The following is a 16,262-nucleotide window of genomic DNA, read 5'->3' as shown; positions in this document are numbered from 1 at the left end:
GCTACAAAGCCTGGAAGTAAGTTGAGCTTTATTCCCCAAATGCATCCTGCATTTTGATGTCCCTTTTATTTACATACTAGCAGAATTCTTCTAAGTATGGATAACCCATATGATAACCCACGTTGTCCCTAAGGGTTGTCACTAAGCAGGACAATTGTCCACAACTCAGGTCATCAATAAGGGTTTCTGCCACGAGTCTGGTAATCTACACTCCTTCTAACAAATTTGAAATCTGTGTCTATTTGAGTTTTGTACTCACTTGGTATCATCTTATAGAGAAATAAGTTATTATGGGATTGGGGAGGGATATTTACCAAACTTTAAAGAATCAATTATTCTCAGTCACTTGAGAAGTTCTCTTTTACATCCAAATAATTATCTTAGGCTATAATTTATTGACTGAGTTCCATTTATTTTCATAAAGTAAGAAAGCTATATTTGTAAAAAGTTCAAGTGACTTAGAATAATCGCCCTCCTTTTTTTTCTCAGTTAATGAAGTTGACGTATGTTTTCTGTTTCTATAATTGAACTTAAAGAAAATCTTACTTTGGGGTGCATGAAATTCCAAGAAGCTGTAAAAGCTTTGATGGTCTTTAAGTCAGAGCCCAAGAATAACTTGTGGTTCTCCCAGGTATTTGCTGATAACAACTTCAAATTATGTTATGGAGGAGGAAGATAGTTAAGAAGATCTGACCAAACTATGGGTAATAGTGGAGAAGAGTTTCCAAAATGAAATAGAGAAAAGTAGCAAAAAGAACACTTGAATAAAAGTATAACATTGTAAATTCTAGGAGCCACAGTAATAACAAAGTATGTCATTGTGTCACCATTTTAAATAATACTTAGAGGAACAGAAACTAAAGTGATAAATGCAAAGAAATAAAAGGCAGACTAATGGTATTATCTTCTAAATAAGAGTAACCCCAAGGCATATTTATAAGATCATACACTATTAACTGACACATTTCTATATCATGTAAAATACAACTACTTAACAGCAACACTTTCCCTACAGCATCTTCAAAAGTACAAATGCTTATCCCATTATAGTTCAGAGGAGTTACTTAAAGAGGAAATGTCCTTAGCTTGCAATTTTTGGCTATTGCATTAACCTGCATCCATACTATCTTGTGTCTGCTTTATGTGTATCTTAAAATAACTCCTCTCTCCTCTTGAGGAAAAATGGACTCAATTATTACTATATACATTCTCCTAAATCCAAGGGAGTACAATTCTTCAACAACCTGTTCAGTGGACTTAGAAAATAAATAGAAAAGCTATACATTATTCAACACATCTTGGCAATACACGAAAGCCCTTAGAGCAAGTGATAAATGATCAGATGTCTTCCTCAAATCTTACCTGATTTACTCTTTTTAAAAATCCAACCCTTGCTGTCTACCATGCAAAGCTCCTGGCCACTGGGTGAAATCCAAACTGGGTAGTTGATCATGGTAATTCCAACATGTCATGGGCAGCAGCATCTCTCAAAGTCCCACAAGCCAACTGCTTGAAGTGAACCTGCAACAAACAAGGTATTTCTTCATTTTAATTGAAAAATAGTGAACCATGTCCTAGGTCCAGCAGGCATCACTACTTAATCAATAACGGAATCATAAAGGAGTACGTGAGGGGCTATAAATGCCTCTCAAATTGCTGATAAACATTAAAGCCAGAAGACTGAAGTTTATGTGCTACAAAAGGTGTTTTTGCTGAGTGCATGCTCCTCTTAACAGTATTATTGATCTATTTAAGCTGTCAGTGTAAATAAACATTATTGATATTAAAACTCACACATTTTATGGTGTGTACCCCTTCTCCTTCATGTAGGTGACCACTTGGAGTACCCAGAATATTTTTCTGTCTCTACCCATCATACTCTCAGGGTAACTGAGCAATGCGGTTCAACAGGACCAAACTCATTGGCAGCTAAAGAAAAATCCACATGATGGTTTAGATCAAGGATAGTTTCCTTTGTTAGTTCTCACACTCTGGCCAGTGTCAACATTCCTTGTAAAAAACTTGCATCACGTCTGTAGGCTAGAGTATGAGAAATGCCTTTGAGGGGCATATATGAGATGCTGCAAATTCAACAGCCACCTTTATCCATATGGAGACACAGACTACAAAACAGTAACCAACATGAACACATTGTAGGAAGAATGTGTGCACAAAGAAAATGCCCACAGCCCAGGAACGTAATTAGATGAGGAAATTTTAGGACAATCTACCACATACCTAATATTTCACAATCTGTGTCCATATGAAGAAATATGCCGTTTAAACTTCATAAGCATGTTTGACTTCCATTCAAGGAGGAAAAAAATGCACAATCAACAACTCCTATTTGTACTAATACCTGCCACACAAATAATTCTGTTCAACAGAAATTTAGAAGGATACTAATGAACAGACTAGGCTTATTGGGCTTCCCAGAAGTAACTATTAGATTGCTTAGCTACAGTAACCATATTTAGCTATGCACATACAAAACCAGAATTATTACTGTTTTCTAAATAGTGCAACAGAAATGGCTGAGAGGTCATTCTAAGTCTGTAGGGGGCAACTCGTGTGGATGATTATGTGCGGCCGATTCATGGACACACGTGCAAAACCTGATTTTAATAAGCCACAGAATGATAGATCCTCATGCACCTGTGATTAGAGCTTCATGTATTCCCAGACATCAATGTGGAGACGTCATTAAGGGGCACAGTAGTGAGATACCCTCTTGTGCCTTTTCAGCAAAAATGGTAAGAAGGCAAGAGGTTGAAGTCAAGTGCCTATCTCCAACTAAAATGCAGTGCTTCAAAATCAGGCCTTAAAAGGAGAGGCATGTATGCCTGTGAACTATCATAAGTGATCGTTCTACAATTCAGAACAGGAATGTCAATGCTCTTAGTGACACACATAGATATCCATCACCCAGCCCCCCCCCAGCCCCACCCCACCAGCAAACACAGCCAGGCAAACACACACACCCCTCAAGTTCAGAATGTTCTAAATGTGTTGATCCCAGCTCTGGTATTTGCTAACCAAAACCTTGGTCAACTTATGGATGTAAAATGTTTTATTTCATGCCAAAAATCAGTCTGTTTCTTTGCTGCTTTATGTACGCTCTAAAAATTATCAAATCAATTCCCTTATAAAACAAATCTGTTCATGAGCATAATCTTTTTTGGTCTCTTGGCAGTCATGCAGGATATTGAAAGAAGTCATACACTGGTGGACCTAATGACAGGGAAGTGTTTATAAACATAATCTCCAAGCTCCCACACTGACTTTGAAATGGAAACATTTTGAAAGCTACCTGCTTTGGAAGCACCTGTCTGTCTGTGCCCTAGTGTGACTTCTCCAACTTGAGTTCTGCGACTTACTACAAAAGAGTAAAAAATAAGTAAATCACTGTAACTACTTGCTTTCTAAAAGGGGCTTTATTTCATTATACCAAAATGATGCTATTGATCTCTTCTTTGAAGGGGTAGGTTGTATTTTCTTCAGTATTGATGGTTTTCCACTGACTATTGATCACTGACTTATCCATTAACTTACTTATTCATTCCACAGATTTGAATTGAGTACCCCAGTTGTTCCAGGTTTGGTGCCAGATAGAAAATGAAAAGACACACATTCTCCCCTAAAAAAAGATTGCCATCTATTCTATTCTGATTTGTTGGCATATATTTGTAACAAAGAAAGGAAGCCACATTAGACCATATCAAAATAATCGGCCTTACTTTATATCCTACTTCTAGATGCCTGGACCATGGGATTTTATGAAGTTTGCCAGCGAGTATAGCATTATAGGCCAAAGGCAAAGCTGCAATCTAAAATGACTGATTCATACAGCTGACTCATACAAAGCTTTTACTGGATGTGATGGTTTTGTGTCACTCTTAAGTTTTTTTCCCCATAAGCCAATTGACTGTCAAAATAGTGTAGAAAAATCCAACCAGTTAGTACATTGATGTTTCTGGCATCCAATAAGGAGTCAGTGCCTCCCAGGTGTGTGTACTGGGCATCACAAACAATCCTGTGCAATCTACATCACAGTTCACAGATTTGTGTTTTAACAGGTGGGGGTGGGGCCTGTTGTACAACAAGTTACTTCATGCAATTTTTGTATAACCCATTCCATTTTTTTTCTCAAAGAAGATACATAAAATACATAAAATTAAATGCATGTATTTTTCTCAAAGAGAAATCCATGATGCATTCATGAGAATTACTAATTCCATGACATTAGTTTGAAACTTTATTCTATGACCAATATTCAGAATAAAAAAAAAATGCTTAAAATAAATTTTTCACTTCTCTCTCTCTTTAAATATGCTGTTGAATAGGAACATGAAAACAAAAGCTACAGAAAATGCTTTAAATAATACTCCTGGAAATTAAGTAAGTTTTACTAAAATCAACGTGGTTTCCAAACAGTTTAATTTTCTTCTATTTTCTCATCTTATGTTTTTTGAGTCTCTGCTTATTACTGGGATGATATGTCTGAGACCAAGCCTTTTAAAATATAAATATAAATGCTATTACCTTTTTTTTTTAGAAACTTGTATTCTTTCAAAAATGAGCTTTGAATGAGTGCATTGTACTGTATGTAAATTATACCTCAATAATGTTGATAAATTTTATCAATGAATTTTTGACAATGTTCAGAGAGGTTCTAGGTAGGGGCATGGTATACAGAACCTGTTGATAAAACACAGCTGTGCATGAATTTAAAACAAAACAGACCAAAATAAAATTTGAAAATAGTAGAAGAAATTCAAACATTCACAGACAATATTTTTTTTTGCTTCTTGGTCTGGCCTTAAGTGCTTTGTAATTGACTTTTGGTCTTCTTCGTCTTTCTTTATGCACACTAACCACTACCCTTTTAGTTTATCTTACTGCGTTGAAGAAAGCTTTCCAAAGGATCCCCTCAGCACCTAGGCACTCATTTTATAGGCTATTGATTTGTACTTGTTGATATACTGCTCTTTAAACTTTATCTCAGGGACACGCTTCATCTTCCCCATGGAGCTGTGCTGCACAGCCCCCTGGGTAGCCAGCAGAACTGGAAGCGCGTTTAGCACTTTGTGAGCTCAGTGCATTTGTGAAATGACGGCTCGGTGCGTTTTGCAAGCTTTGTATCTAGGTTACTCATTTTCCCCACACAAACATCAAGATATAATCATCAAGAATATAGGAATAAGTAGGTTATCAATGATCAAAGTTGTGAGGCTTTTTGCCTCAGAAATTTCACATAGGTCCCTTTCATAGGTGAGGTTGGGAAAGAGAAGGTGCCACCATTTTTAGTTACAAAATGATTGTGTCTAAATTATTTTATTCTTCTTCTTCATTTAGTCAGATGTAGAAGTCACAGATTATTTCCCAGCAGGTGGGGGTTATCAACAAAAATGTATATACCTGTTGCTGTCTTATGTACAGTTTCTCATTTCTCAAAAACCATGCAAAGTCTTGTAATAATGTCCACTTTAAGGTGATTAAAATAAGAACCAGAGAGTTTAAGTTATTGTCCAAGGACATAGAGCCTTTGAAAAATGGAGTGGTGATACAGTTCGTTGACAGTGCTGTACTGTCAATTCCACGTCCTTAGAAATTGAGTTTGAGAGATTTGCTCAATATACAAATGAAAATCTGAGTCGCAGGGAAATGAAGTGACATACCAGAGGTCATTAGGATCACAGGAGGATCTGGATGAGTACATGAACTCCTGATGCACCTGTATTTCTAATACACCACTCTCTCACCCAGCTTACTCAGCATGGTGTCTAAACAACTTTATGGATTTCCAATTCCCTTGGATTTTAAATAACCATGCTTTGAGTAGGTTTTATTTTAGAAAGAAGATACCAAAAGTCAACAAACAAAATAACAGGATTTCTGAGTACTCAATTTTAAATGAGTTAAATTCTCTGAAAGCAACAGATGACAACTTTCTCTCCCTCTTTCAAGCCATTTTTTTCCCAATGAAAAAAATACAGACACAAGGAGAAGACTGTGATGATAGATTGTGACAAAGACTATGATTAGATTAAAATATAAATAGCACATTGGCGTTTTGTGGATGCTCATTTGGTATGTTTAGCTACATTATGAGTAATTACAAACTTAAAATAATCTTCCAAGATACTCATTTAATATTTTTACTTTGGAAACCTGGCAGGCAGGAAGCCCTTTGGGTAAGAAAAAACAAAATTTAGGGCAATTCTATCAATATCTGAGAATGCAATGCCTCATGCTAACACGTGACAATTCTCTTTGTTGCCGTCTTTGCTCAAAGATACCTAATTCTGAATTTGATTATGATCTATAAACTCTGACATTCAAGTAGTCCATATTCCTGTTTGTATTTTCCTAAAATAAGGGATCAAATTAGTCACATTTCTAAATTTTCTACAGATGACACTTGTCTCTACTTTTTTTTCTCTCCTGTATTTTCCATTCTTTGTTCCTTTTTTTCCTCTTTCCTCCTTTTCTTCCTTTCCCCATTATCTTCTTCTCTTCCTCATCTCTTCCCATCCTTCCTTCCACTCTCTCTTCTTTTCCTCCCTTACTGCCTTTGCATTTCAACAAGTATTTAAGCATCCATTGCATTCTGTGTAATATGTGGGGCTCTGAGCACAAGGCAAGTACAAAGACTTAGTTCCTGCCCGGGTATTGCTCATAGTCTGGCAGAGTGGACAAAGAAGAGGGGCAGGGACCCAATCTGCATTGACTTCAGAATATGTCATACCTGAGGAGAAAAAGAGTTCATAATATGACCCTAGCTTGGCAGGCCTCATCAAATTAAAATTTACAAAGCATATTTCATCATCCCTTGGAAGTTCCCAAATACCTCACTCTGAGTTTTCTCTGGTTTAAAGAGTGATTCTTTAAATTTTCAGGGCTTACAAACAAGTGTTTCAGGGTCAGGTGTATCCCTTACATGCGAACTACAACCAGAAGCCAATGAGATAGTCAACAGTAAACTGAAGGAAGCAAACTTAGCCTAAGGGCATTACAGACAACATTTTATAAAAACTATTTTTGTCAGGCAGAACACATTTGTGAACTGGTTTTGGTCCTTGGCCACCGGTTTGAGATCCTGCTTTACAACCATTGGTCACCACCCACTGCTATTTTGGCAAAATCCATGGTAGGTAAAAACTTCTCCCCAAAGTATTTCTAGAGGGATGGAGAAAAGCCCTCTAAGACCAGCTCATCAAAATCATCAATGAATATGTTTAAGAGTGTGGATTCTTGGGTTCCACCCCAGAATTAAAAAATCTCCATTTCTGGAGTAAGATTGGGAATTCTGCAGATGACAATTCCCTAGATTACACTTACACATACCACCTTTTAAGAACCACTCTCCTAGAACAAAACCTGTTTTTGACATTTCTCATTACATTCCCACAACTTCTAATTTATAACGTACTTCTCTTTTAATTTCAAATAAATTAACCTATTTTAGAAAAACTGTTCTTCCATGAATTGTATAAATTGATAAATCTCTTTTAATGATCAATATTTTTCCTTCAACTATTTAAGAACTTATTTTAATGTTCAATATACACATGATCTTCATCATTCTTTTTATTTAATATAGCTTTATTGTTTTCAACACCAAAGAGACTCCCTAAGAATAGAGAGAAACCATTATGAGGAGGAATCAAGTTCTCTTTGGTGTAAGAAGGCACTGTACCTAGAATGGGAAACAAGAAATGAAGGGGGTTTGGTGATCTCATCAACGACTTCCATTTCATGAAGAAAAAACTTATGTCTCTGTACACGACCACCATCAATAACAGGGCCACACACAGCATAAATCTGACAGCAATTACACTTCCTCATGGACAAAGTCAGCATACTTGAGATTTGCAGCCCCCTTTAGAGAGGTGGCGGTGGTAGAGTTTTTCAGGAGTTGGAAGTTTTCTAGAGAGAAGGATAGGAAAATAACAAGTATTTGACAAGTAACCAGTGTGAATTAGTGTGCTGTGGTTCTACACACACTACACACATGTTCTCATTTAATCTTCACAACAAACCTGGGACACAGACATTATCATTCCCACTTGGTGACTGAGAACTAAAGTCAGAGAGGGTGAGTAGTCGGCAGGAGGCCAAAAAGCTAAAAAGGGAGACTGATTTTTTGGTTGGATAGGCCATGATTTTTTTTGATATAAATAAATGGTCTGTATGTTGTTTGCCTATCAATTTGCTTTTTTCCAGGAATAAATCCAGGTCAACCACTTCTTTCATTTTTTTTCTTTTTTTTTGAGAGAGAGAGAGAGGGAGCATGGGTGCACGCGCAAGAGTGCAAGTGGGGGAGGAGCAGAGGGAGAGAGGGAATCTCAAGCAGTCTCCCTGCCTGAGTGCAGAGCCCAACAATGTGATGTGACCTTGAGATCACGACCTGAGCCAAAATCAAGAGTTGGACCATCCAGTTTAACCGACTGAGCCACCCAGGCACCCCTCTCTTTTCTATTTCTAATGCCTGCTCTTCTCTAACCACTACATTCTACTTTATCCCAACATCAGATACCTAGAAATAAAATACAAGAGAGCTAGTATAATGTTTTGTTTTGCTGTGTTTTTGTTTTCAGCTGTCCAGAAACTGACACATTCCTCTTCCTATGAGCTTTCTGACTTTTATTAGGAAAGCAGGATGGACCTTGAATTACTGCATTATTATTGCATGCTGCATTATTAACATAAGAATAATCTTAGAGAAAAGAGAAATCCTTTCTCCTGATACCTGGGGAAATGAGAGGGGCTTGGAAGTGACCTAAACTCAACCAATATGGCCTCAACGTGGATGTTTGAGAGAATGACACAAAGATTAAAAAAAATCTATGCGTGTGTGTGTGTGTGTGTGTGTGTGTGTGTGTGTATGTATTTTAACGTCAGACTCATACCAGTGGTGACTAAAGCACTAGGTTTTCCTGCAGTGTGACCTTATGTATTTTCCCAGCACCTAGCCACCCAAGCTTTCTTGTTCCTTTCCATATGCTATTTTGTGAGTTTTGAATCTTCTGCTAAATTCTTTTTCTGCTTAAGAGAGCCAGAGTCATTTTCCAATACTTTCAACTAAAAATTCTGACTGATACATAAATTCGCTTTTCAGATTGATAGAAAGTCTACTAGGACCCACCTAGGAGACTGACTCAAAGTAACATGGAGTATGTCAAAGAGAATAGCAAAAAAAGAGAGGAAAGCAGGAAAAAGAAAATTTAAATAGAGAAACTGTGGCTGAAGTTATGATTCATGTAGTAAAATTACCAATAAAATGGAAAGTCTATCTAGTAAGTTGCAAATCAGATATTTTAGCAAACGCCTTAATTGTGCTACTTATTGTTTTTAGGAGAATATAGAGAATGACCTCCAGATATAATGGGATAGCTAAACAACTGATAAAGGACATTTTCAACTTTTAATGTTTGAGGGCCCTTCTCCTGAGCTCCCCGTGAAACCATATTTCAGTTTTTACCAAGGTCAGAATGACTTAACCAAACTTCAAAGCATTGGCTCTCCTTCTGCCCTGAGCACACACTGTACATCTGCTTAGTTAACAAGTAACTTTAAAGAAACATTTCAAGCTAAAGAGTAAAAATCTCCCAAGGTTCCATTGCACATTCTAAAAGCGTAAGATAAAGTTTGTAATGATCTGGAATGTCCTTTGTCATGATGATTCATAACTCTTTTTTTTTTAAGATTTTATTTATTTGACAGAGAGAGACACAGTGAGAGAGGGAACACAAGCAGGGGGAGTGGGAGAGGGAGAAGCAGGCTTCCCTTGGAGCAGGAGCAGGGAGCCCAATGCAAGGCTAAATCCCAGGACCCTGGGATCATGACCTGAGTGGAAGGCAGACACTTAATGACTGAGCCACCCAGTTGCCCTGATAACTCCTGATGTAACAGAAAACATATATAACTCTGTATTAAACATTCCTTCTCCAGAGCACTCTCTTTTTGTGAAGATTGTGTATCCCAGGCAGCTGTCCTCACTTGGGTTCCAATAAAACTCTCTTCCTTTTTTTTTTTTTTTTTAAAGAAATCTAAAAGGCATTTTGGGTGGATACAACTTTACAATATAGACACATTAAATTAGAAGTGATCTGCTTCACACACACACAGATGCAGCCATGAGAAAGAAGGGTTCTTGTCATTTGCCACACCATGAATGGACCTTGAGGTCCTTATGCTAAGTGATATAAGTAAGACAGAGAAAGATGAATACTATATGATATATTTGGACTCCAAATATGATTATATTCAGACTCTTAAAAGCCAAACTCATAGTATAGTAGTTACCAGAGACTGTAGGTTAGGAAACATAATGAGATGTCGGTCAAGGGTATAAATTTCCACTTATGAACTTATTCCAGATGAATAAGTTCTGGGGATCTAATATACAACATTGTGATTATGGTTAGTAATGGTATAATGGTTATAATATGGTATAATATACTTGAAAGTTGCTAAGAGAGCAAATCTTAAGTGTTTTCATCACAAAAAAGAAAATGTGATGTGATGGAGGTATTAGCTAACAATACAGTGGTAATCATTTTGCAATATATAAGCATATCAAATCAATACACTATACACCTTAACCTTACACAATGCTGTATGTCAGTAGTATATCAATAAATTTAGGGGGAAAAGACTGGTTTAACATTTGGAAAACAATCAATACAACCATATTAACCATACTAACAAACTAAAGAGAAATCATATGATCAATCATTTTAGTAGACACAGAATAAGCATTTGACAAAATCCAACAACTATTCCTGACCAAAAGGAATTTTGAGCAAACAGGGAATAGATGGTAATTTCATCAACTGATACAGGACACTACAAAGGACAGATAATATCATACTTAATGGTGAAAGATGCTTTCCCCCTAAGGTCAGGAAAACATAAGGATGTTAATTCCCACAATTGCTATCCAACGTTGTAATGCAAATCCTACCCAGCTCATTTATATACATCTGTTAAGAACAGTTTTTTTGTATTAGACAACAGCTGGAAACTACTTAGACGTCCATCAGAAAGTGAATGAATAAATAGTATTATATCCATATAATGAAATTCTATTCTGTATTGAAAAGGAAACTGTCCTTTTTGTTTTACATAACACATTAATGATTCACAAAATAATTATGCTACATGAAAGATGCCAGATTCTTCCACCCTAAAAAAAGAGTACAAACTCTACATCCATTTCTATAAATTTCTAGGAAATAAAAATTCAAGTTAATTACAGTTACAGGAAACACTTAAGTGTTTGCCTGATGGGGAGAGGGATCAGGAAGGAGAAATTAAAAAGACATACAAGAAAACTTTTGAGGGTGATTGATATGTTCATATCTTGACTGTAATGATGGTTTCATGAGTATAAACATGCATCAAAATAAACAAAAAATGTACACTTTAAATATGCGCAGTGTTTATATGTAAATAGTACTTCAATAAGACTGATTTAAAAAAACAGATGGGATATAAGTATAAAGTTATATCTGATGATCTCTTTGAAGTAGATCCTCTGTCTAGTAACTGACAAAGAAAAACCGTCCCAAATGTGGTTGGGAACACAATTTCCTTGAGCAAAGAAACTCTCATCTTTTTTCTAGGAAGAAATTTACAATCCCGATCAGATGCTGAAGAAATTCCTAATAAACTTGAACAATAGGAAGGCCTCTTCTAAAATTAAGATGCCACTCAATAGCTGTTAATCAGGTATCTAATGCTCTTTAGCTAAATATTCTTTTTTCTTGTATCCAGATAGCAATGATTACATAATCAATCTTTTTACTTTAAACATATCTTTACCAAGAAAGAATATTTTGTGGCCAGCTTAGCCATCTCCTCTTGCAGACTTTGAAAGAAAACTGTGACATAGGCTCTTAACAGATTTGTTAAATTTTTTATTTTTAAATTGTGAATCATGTAAACAAAGACGAGAAGGAGGGAAGTAAGTCAGAGGAGAGAGAGGAGAGGATGGCCCAAGGGAATGGAGAAATGATTAGTGGAAACCGAATGACTGAAATTTTGAGGAGAAAAAAATAAACACTTTGAAATTTAAAAAGTTAAAGTGGATGATTAGGAATGAGATTTTGAGATTAATGGTAAACTTGCAAAGTATCTGAGTAGGAGGATCACAGAGATAAATTTATTAACATGCACAGTACTGTGTACTATTATAATGCTTTATTCTGATTAAGGGACTTGATAGTATTTACAAAATCATTAGGTTGGGTTCAAATAAGTCCCTCTCCCTCTACCAAAAATGTATTTCTGCCTTTACACAAAACAGAGTACAATTACCATTGGTCTGAGAAAACTTTAACAGTTTTATCAGCATGGGTTAATGTGAAATAAACTTGCCAAAGGCTTACTGCAGTTGCTGTTTCCATTTGAAATAATCGCTTACATTACACTCATCTCATAGGAGATTTCACAATGGAAGAAATCACCTTGTGCCTTTACACTTAATCAGAGCTCTGCTGCGTCAGGAAAAAAGGAAAGCCTGGCCTTCTGGCTTTTAATGACCCAGAGGGAGTTATCTATTACCTTAAATGCCATGACAACCCACAAAATATAAAGGATTTAAGGCAGAGACAATATATCATCCCAACTTTTCATACAAACTGATTAATAGTCCAGGTACCAAGCAAAATACCAACAGAGAATACTCCTGACACCTGTTCCAAGGACTGATGAAGAAACTATGCTGAATGAAAGTTTAATCACTGATTTCCTTTGCACAGCCAGTTTCCTAACGAGACCACATAATTACAAGTGAGAGGCTTCAAATCCTTGGCTAATACATAATTATATCTGGAAGCATAACTACTAAACTAGGAAATTGAATCATTTCAAGAGGATGCTTTTCACACACAAAATAGTCAGGGATATATTTAACAAGGGGGACTCTGGGCTTCTGTTTACAGATTTAAAATCTTTGGTACAATTTTGGAAAGACCCCAAAAACCCACTATAAGGATTCTGATACTCTGTGGAAGAATAATTCAGTCAAAAAGATAGTAGATGATATTTTGTAAAGGAAGCTTTTGCTAAGCTTCAATTTAAAGGGTTCATTATATTTTGGAAATAGTTACATATCCATTTTTAAGGGATGATTCAAACTCCCGAAGTTGCACATGTAAAGATGAGAAGAAATTGAAATCTGTCAATCATTGTCATCATCCTCTTTAAGGCAGCCCACTCTTAGACTTTGGGCAGAGAGGCTGCAAGCTCTCAGAAACGCCTTCAGACATTTTTTATCTCCAATTCTCTTTTGAAGAAAGTTGCTTCTCAAGCTCAAGCTTTTAAATGAAATCAGTGTCAAGTAATAAATGCTTTCCCTAATGTAAATTGAGAACCAGGAGAATGTACGAGTACCAATGAATATTAACCAGAAGTCCTATCCACATGATCAGTCAGCCTGATTTGTGCATGCATGTGAGATTTGCGCATGCATGTGAACCGTTCTTGTTTGAAGAAGACTTAAATGTGGATGGACAGATTCAGGTGCTTCAAACTTTGTGAACTTCAAACTTTGTGACCAGTGAGAACTGACTTTTAATCTTGTTAAGTCCTGTAATATGATTGTAGCATGGAATACTACGCTTGAATGCAGCTGGATCCATGGTTATGGTGATCAAAAAGTTGATCACTAAAACCCAAATCTTCCAATTTTAAACTCAACACAAAATTCAGAAATCAGAGTCAATGAATTTTAAAGCAGCCAAGAAACCTAATCATATACTCTAATTTCTCCCCCTAACTCTCTCCTGTTCCCTTTTCAAGAAATAACCGAGTGTCTTCTATGCTCACGGCACTGAGCTTATTTTACGGTTAAAGAAGTTGGCATCCAAAAAGATAAGATGGTTTCCCCAAGGCAATTTGTGTGAGCTGGGCTTTCTTAATGACATCACAAAATCAAGTTCTCCAATCCATTGCTCTTTGACTACGTCATGTTATGTCACATTAAAAATATGAATTCACGAACCTCAGTGAGAAACAGTGGCAAAGATTAAATATGGAAAAATATTAGGGGAACAGAATACTTTACAGTATCCTAATAATCCCAAAACAAACAGTAATCATAGATCAATAGAGACATACCCTTGGTCTGATGTAATGTGACTTTTCAGAGGACAAACATTTACATCTTACACTTGTTCCCTGTGTTGTGTGTCCTTTATTTCTGGAAGCTTTCTAGATGACCAGCTGTTTGTTCTTTTTTTTTCTGAAGGAATGTAAACTATTTTTATCACTTAAAAACATTGTATTCAAATCTCTAGATTTAATAAAAAAGATGAGATGGTTAATTTAATGAGGAAGACTTAGCAAGTTTGGTTGGATTATTTAGTGGTTTAGATCATTTCACCAATATTATCCAAGAGGAGTGTGTCACTCCCCAGGGTACACAAGGATGCCCACTGGAGACCAGCAAGAAAATTCCAGAACTTTATTTATATTTTTTATTTCATCCTTCTCTAACTTCTATTTTACCTATCTTTATTAGAGTAAAAACTATGCATATCAGCTTCAAAGTACATAATTCCTTATATAGGGTATAATAAAGGTATAGGATTCATGAAGATGTAGTAGAGTTTATTGGTTAAGGGCACAGGCCCCAGGGCCAGGCTGAAATTTAAAGTCTAAAAAGGCTCTATCATTTACCACTTACCTATGCCCTTAGTACTATAATGACCCAAACAGAAGAGATCAAGGAGATGTTAAAAAATACACGCAAACTAAGTACATAAGAGTGTAGAGGAGGGTGTATAATTTATACCGAGAAGTCAAAGAAGACCTTCCAGATAAACATTTTAATCTGACACTTGAATGATAAGTAAGAATTAGGATGGGGACTCTTAGCTACACTTACCTGCTAGCCATCCAAAGAATGCAGAAGGCTCCCTACTTAACTTTGCTTCCACTCATTGCCAAAACTCTTTCACATCAATTGAGCACATACTGGGGTGCCTGGGTGGCTCACTCGGTTAAGTCTCCTGTGGTCCTGGAATAGAACCCTGTGTCTACGTTCCCGGGGTTCCCCGCAGGGAGCCTGCTTCTCCCTCTTCCTCTGCCCCTCCCCCCTCCTCATGCTCACTCTCTCTCTCTCTCAAATAAATAAATAAAATCTTAAAAAAAACACTGAGCATATACTATGTACCAGGCATTATACTATTTAACCTATGTGGCAGCATCCATGCCTCACAATAAACTGTTGTTTTTACATTTTTTTCATTTTTTTATTATTATGTTAATCACCATATATTACATCATTAGTTTTCGATGTAGTGTTCCATGCTTCATTGTTTGTGCATAATACCCAGTGCTCCATGCAGAATGTGCCCTCTTTAATACCCATCACCAGGCCAACCCATCCCCCCACCCCCCTCCCCTCTAGAACCCTCAGTTTGTTTTTCAGAGTCCATCGTCTCTTATGGTTCGTCTCCCCCTCCAATTTCCCCCACTTCATTCTTCCCCTCCTGCTACCTTGTTCTTCTTCTTTTGAACATATATTGTATTATTGGTTTCAGAGGTACAGTTCTGAGATTCAACAGTCTTACACAATTCACAGCGCTCACCATAACACATATCCTCCCCGATGTCTATCACCCAGCCACCCCATCCCTCCCACCCCCCACCACTCAAGCACCCTCAGTTTGTTTCCTGAGATTAAGAATTCCTCATATCAGTGAGGTCATATGATACGTGTCTTTCTCTGATTGACTTATTTCACTCAGCATAACACCCTCCAGTTCCATCCACGTCGGTGCAAACGGCAAGATCTCATTCTTTTGATGGCTGCATAATATTCCATTGACTACATATACCATTTCTTCTTTATCCATTCATCTGTCGATGGACATCTTGGCTCTTTCCACAGTTTGGCTATTGTGGACATTGCTGCTATAAACATTGGGGTGCACGTACCCCTTCGGATCCCTACATTTGTATCTTTGGGGTAAATACCCAGTAGTGGTGCAATTGCTAGGTCATAGGGTAGCTCTATTTTCAACTGTTTGAGGAACCTCTATACTGTTTTCCAGAGTGGTTGCACCAGCTTGCATTCCCACCAACAGTGTAGGAGGGTTCCCCTTTCTCCGCATCCCCACCAACATCTGTCGTTTCCTGACTTGTTAATTGTAGCCATTCTGATGGGTGTGAGGTGATATCTCATTGAGGTTTTGATTTGGATTTCCCTGATGCCGAGCGATGTTGAGCACTTTTTCATGTGTCTGTTG

General features: G+C 36.9%; 1 protein-coding gene across 3 annotated transcripts in view; it reads right to left on the bottom strand.

Moving 5' to 3' along the window:
• The window catches only part of LINGO2 (leucine rich repeat and Ig domain containing 2), a 1,255,110-nt gene that overhangs the window by 310,183 nt on the left and 928,665 nt on the right, over nt 1-16,262 (bottom strand). For all 3 annotated transcript variants that reach the window (XM_027614289.2, XM_027614287.2, XM_027614288.1), the window contains one exon: nt 1,363-1,521. The gene's annotated coding sequence lies outside the window, so the exon portion shown is untranslated. The remainder of the gene's footprint in view (nt 1-1,362; nt 1,522-16,262) is intronic.

This window comes from Zalophus californianus, chromosome 13, assembly GCF_009762305.2.
Source record: "Zalophus californianus isolate mZalCal1 chromosome 13, mZalCal1.pri.v2, whole genome shotgun sequence".
In the NCBI taxonomy this organism is placed as follows: domain Eukaryota; kingdom Metazoa; phylum Chordata; class Mammalia; order Carnivora; family Otariidae; genus Zalophus; species Zalophus californianus.
The sequence above is the reverse complement of the archived record's forward strand: the minus strand, read 5'-3'. Positions and strand labels throughout refer to the sequence as shown.